We start from the raw sequence: 6,043 nt of genomic DNA, 5'->3' as shown, positions 1-6,043 counted from the left end.
CATGGTTGGCAATTGACAGTGTTTTCCAATATAAAGAAAATTTCAGCAGAACTCATGTCACTGTGAATGTCGATGTTAATGCTATTAGCATTCAAGCAATGTAGTGACACACCGTAAGGTCACCACTGAGACACGTCATATACGAGGTGTGTGTGCCCTGCCGGGCTTCTCTCGTGCTTCCCTCTAGGCATGCTATACCATCTAGTGGCGCTGACACAAAGTCAGTGGTGGTCCAAGTGCGCCATTTTGCTACAATTCGACTTGCCTGCTCCTGGCTACGCCCATTCAAGTGCGATTTGCCCTAACTGCGCAAAAGTGCGGTATTTTCGCATTATCACGGCCATGCAATGTTTCCAATCAACGACCGATTTTTCGGACGCTTTCGCGGCACTGCCCCGGTACCTCACAGAGTCAAGAATGTCCGAAATTTCGGACGCAACTGTCTTTCGCTGTTCGATTTTCCAGACTTCTTGCCATGACCGCAGGTCCAAAATGGCATTGATCGAAGCCACCGCCTCCACCATTTTGATTATCTTGCACACAGATCCGCTGGCAACATAGCCACCACCGTGGCAACGCTAGGCCTAGCTCCTTCGACCTTTATTACCAAGCTTCTCGCAGTTTGGTGCCGTGTTTTTCACTGAAACAATTAGCCACTGTTAGCAATGGTGCCGCCTTTCTAGTCCTTACAAATGGCTTCGAAGCTCGGAAGGTACGGCGTGTTGCATAATGCCAGTTCCCAAAAATCAGCTTCGCCTTAATACAGCAGTGTATGCGGTAAAGCATACACGCAGTATTGCAGTGAAGCATACCAAAAATTGGGAGAGGCAATTGTCACGAAACACAGTATGTATTCCTTAATTATACATGTGTGCATTCTCCGTCTCCTGTCACAATACGAGCATCTATACGCCTAATAAGTGTACTGGCAGGCCCTCAGAGCTATTTTGGATGTGCCTGTGGCGATTTGAGCCCTGGGACCAGTAAAAGGCGTGCATTCATTCTTTCAGATGTTTTCGTGGCCCCTACACTCTTAAACAAAGGTACACCCTTCGGGGTGTATATTTGCCACATAAAAATAATCGTCATCTGTCTTGCTTGCGTTTCCTTCCTTGAAAACGCTGCGCTCGCTACTTTCCTGTCGAGAATGCTTTGTCATGCTGATCACGGGCATGCTGTTTGCGACTTGGAAGTACCAGGCTCGCTGCGTTAAAGAAAGGAAATGCGGACAAGTCAGATGACGATTATTGTTGTGTTGCAAAAGGGCGTAATTTTGCTTAAGAGTGTAGAGAGTCCGAAAAATCGGACATTCACAGTAGTCAACTATGTGAATCCATTTGTGAACATTCAAATAATTCAGTTCGCAGCTTGATTAGCTACTCAGTATTTAGTATAGTTAGTGTGATGCTCAGCTGAGGTCGATGCATTGCATGCTGCCTTACCACGGCGCTCAGTTTGATTAGCTACTCAGTATTTAGTATAGTTAGTGTGATACTCAGCTGAGGTTGATGCATTGCATGCTGCCTTACCACGGCGCTCAGTTTGTTTCGGTACCACCCGCCGTGGTTGCTCAGTGGCTATGGTGTTGGGCTGCTGAGCACGAGGTCGCGGGATCGAATCCCGGCCACGGCGGCCACATTTCGATGGAGGCAAAATGCGAAAACACCCGTGTGCTTAGATTTAGGTGCACGTTAAAGAACCCCAGGTGGTCAAAATTTCCGGAGTCCTCCACTACGGCGTGCCTCATAATCAGAAAGTGGTTTTGGCACGTAAAACCCCAAATATTATTATTAATTATCGTTTCGGTACAAAAGAAAATTTCTGGAGTTCTTGCGTGGCGAAACCACAATCTGATTATTAGGCAGGTCTGTCTTGGTACAAGGGTCACTCGAAACAATTCCTATACTTGACGCCAACAAAGGAAATGGCGATGAAAGGAGTGTCTATCTGCAAAGATATAGGATTAGCCACTGCAAGGCACGAGATTGTATCGGATACGCGTGTTCAAGCACGCAGATTCACGCATTTGCACATGCAGTTCATAACTTTACATCTGTCAATCTGTGAACTTCTATGCACGAATGCAGTAGTTAGCTTCGATATTTGTCAAAAACACGTATTCATGATCTCTGAGCTTATCGCCATGTTATCCACTCATACGAACATACTAGAGCGGCAGGCTTTCGATGACGGCTTGTGGAAAGCTTGCCGGTCACATCGGCCTTGAGCCAGTTTTCGCCATGGCACACTGCCTTGGCCGTTAGGCCTAATCGGTAGTGCTTTGAAAGGTCGGTCAGGTATCGCGACAAAAGCTTCAGTTTTACGCCAAATCGACTCTTATCTATTTGCAGATGCCACACGACACACAGGAAGCAAACAAACTGCCTCACAACGAAAGCGAGTGTACAGGATGGTACAAACATTGTTTTTCACCGCCATCACTATCCTTGCGACGCACCATACGGAGGCATTTCATCTTGGCGCCGTTCACAAAACGCATAGTCTCTTGTCGAGCTTCTAGCATTGTTATTGGGCATAACACACATTTTGTCTAGTGCGGCAAAGCATATCAAAGCACATTTGTCATTTGGAATGCACATGAGACATTTGCCATGAATTTTTGTCTTGTGTCCGACGGTGCAAATTCAGGGTGTCTACAAACCGGGAATTCTCAGGGATTTTGAGCAGTCTGGAAAAACTTGGGGGAATTTTCGCTTCTATCAGAGGAAATTGGTTGTCATTTTCTTGAAAGGGAATGAAAGTCTCGTTAATGCTGGCTCGAGTAACAGACAGGAATCGTAACGAATCGTCTTTGATGCCCTGCCGCCGGCTGGAGGAGTTGCCAGTGTGCAGTCGACGACAGACTTTCCGGATGCCCAATAATTCAGATGGCTTCGTGGCACCACCATGTACCCCATAGAGACAATATCAGAACTTCTGAAATTTCGGATGCAAGAACCCTTCGCCGTCTGATTTTCCCGACTTTTTGCCGTGACCACAGGTCTGATACGGCATTAGTCAAGGCCACCACCGCTGCCGTTCTCATTAATGACCTTGCCGCCTCGAACTGGCACTCTGGCACACAGCTCCGCTGGCAGCCGTAGCCACCACTGCGGCAACGCTAGACATAGCTGCTTCGACGTTCTCTATTAAGCTTCTTGCCATTGGGTGCCGTGTTTTTAATTGAAAAAATTCGCCGCTGTCAGCAATGGCGCCAACTCCGTCTTTGTGGTCCTCGCGATTGGCTTTGAAGCTCGGTAAGCACAGTGCGTTGCAAATGCCGGTTCTCTATACATAAATGTTACTTGGTGAACCATACGCAAAAGTATTGTGGCGAAGCATAAGCGTGGGAAGAGGCTATTGCCGCGGGACACAGTATGTATTCCTTAATTATACACGCGTGCACCCAGTATCTCCTGTCATAGTACGAGCACCGATATGCTTAATACGTGTACCGACAGGCCTTCGAGGCTTTTTCAGATGTGCCCGTGGCGATTTGAGCCCTTAAGCGCAGTAAAAGACATTCATTCATTGTTTCCAGCTGGCCGAATTTTGGGACGTTTTCGTGCCCCCTAGGCAGTTCGAAAATTTGGACGCTGATTGTGCAACTGACCAAGAAGATGCTTCAAATGGTCCATGGAGCAAACGAGTGGCGGTATTGGTATCGCGACAAAAGCTATTTGAGCCCTTAAGCGCAGTAAAAGACATTCATTCATTGTTTCCAACTGGCCGAATTTTGGGACGTTTTCGTGCCCCCTAGGCAGTTCGAAAATTTGGACGTTGACTGTGCAACTGACCAAGAAGATGCTTCAAATGGTCCATGGAGCAAACGAGTGGCGGAAGGATGAGAACAGAACAGACTGACGCATTGAGGAGTGAACAGGAAAGGTAGCGGGCTGCCGCCATTCTGAAGCAGCTTGAGCTCAAAACACAAACTGTTGGCTTATGCTGAGATGCAGGTGTCCCTCATCCAAACCAAGTTAAACTCTTTAAAGCAGTGAAACAACAGTGAGGTGTCGTACGCAGGCTGAGAGTATGGCACGACAGTCGAGGTTGACTTACGAGCTGTTGAGAGAGCATGTCAGTTGTGACAAAGTTCGAGACTCGTAACACTGAGCTTACTATCAGTTGATAGAAATATCTTATACGAAAATATTTGCTTTTGTATGCACCTGCTTTTTATTCGTATCTGAGAATGTCCCACTCGATTTGCAATTTTTTTTTTCGATGACATTTTATTTGCTGTGCATTTTACTACCCCTCCCTTCTACTCTGTTTTTGAATAAAATAAACAGTGCTCCTTATTATTCAAACTGGATAGAGTAGTTTCTTCTTTAATTTTTTTCACATAGAGTGACAGCATCGGGCGACATGGCGACACATTGGAGCTTGACCTCCTCACAGAATTTGCTGAGGGATCAAATACATGAATATTAGCTGCATTGACTGCATTGCCATTGCCAAAGATGCTGCAAACGAATTCTTGGACGCTACGCACTGTCAAGACAAGTAAAATATGCATGTTTTCATAAAAGAATATTCTTATGTCCCAAAAATTGTGCCAGAAATAACTGATATCAATGCTTCCATGTTTTTTGTCTGTTTAATAAGAAAGAAAATATCACACGAACTTTAGAATTATATCAGTGCAAAACCAGCAAAGCACTGCATACCGCTGATATGATAAATTTAAAGGCCGTGAAATGAACAAGTTGAGGACAAATATTTGAATAAAACTTTGTCATTCACGAACCTTGTTTACATTTTTGTACATATGCAACGGCCAGGGAAAAATCTCAGCGACTCTGTCCTTCGTTCCAATGTACTGCACAGGAGCAGCTGTCACCGGTTGTGTATTGTAATTGCACCAAAATTGTAGTCGCCACAGAGATCACATATAAAAAGCAGCAGTTCTGCAAAATATACATTAGAAATGCGAAGTACAATGGAATACTCAAATGCGAAGATAAAAGCTTGATAAAAAACAAGAAACTTGTCTCTGGAAACAAAGTTCACTGCATGTATCCAGAAAACCTCGCAACAAGATATTTAAATATACGTATAAGTATCCAATAAATCTACGTATCTAAACAAAAGTCGCTGTATACAGGGTGTTTCAGCTAACTTTAGCCAGAGTTAAAAAACATGCCGATGCACTCTAAGACGCGACCAAACGCATATTGCTCACTTTGGTATGCAGTGTGTCACGGTACTTCTGTACTTCGATTAATATGATAATTAGTCAAGAGTGATTAACTTCTGAAGCAACGAAGCTGGGAAAAAAATTCTAATTAGAAAATTGCAGAGCGGTTTGCAAAATGTCCGAATAAACAGTTTCTGTCTTTCTACACATCTTTAAGTATTAGTGTATTTCAGCTTACTGATGGTGCCTGCGAAATACAAAACACCAAGTGACATGCCTGCTTGCGCGTTGTGATTGCACTGCTCCCCAACGTTCCGCACTCAAACAGCCATAGGCACACTGCCGCTTAAAAGGCTACAGGGCAGCGACGTAGGCGTTGGGAGTCTCTTGGAGGAGAGCCTTTTGGGAGTCTCTTTTGGAGGATCGCCAGAAGAGACTAGACTTTGCGAGTTGGATTTTGATTCAGGAGGAGCAGGATTCCGACTTTTTCACCAAGGTTTCTGAACTGACCAAGTGAACTTTTCCCGAAATTACCAAGTAAATATCCACAACGCACACTACTGCAGTGAGCAAAGTCCGCACTGGCTAGGAATATCCCGCCACCAATATCAGTGGTCTTTTAACGTTTGGTGCAGAATATACGATAGCACAGTCATTGGCCCAGTGTTTTTGAACAACACTCTGGCCGGCAAGAGTGAGTTGCTCAAAGGGCTGGTTGAAGACTTCTGCTGCAACATGCCACCAGCCCAGCTTGACGCAATGTGGTATCAGCACGATGGGGCCCCAGCCCACAGCTGCAGTCAAGCACGAGCATGGCTTGATGTTACCTTCTCAGGGCAATGGATAGGGAAAAACGGTCTGTCCTGTGGCCTGCGAGGTCACCCGACCTCAACCCTCTTG

The sequence above is a fragment of the Dermacentor variabilis genome, chromosome 1, assembly GCF_050947875.1.
Source record: "Dermacentor variabilis isolate Ectoservices chromosome 1, ASM5094787v1, whole genome shotgun sequence".
NCBI classification, from domain to species: domain Eukaryota; kingdom Metazoa; phylum Arthropoda; class Arachnida; order Ixodida; family Ixodidae; genus Dermacentor; species Dermacentor variabilis.
This window is presented reverse-complemented; position numbering follows the sequence as displayed.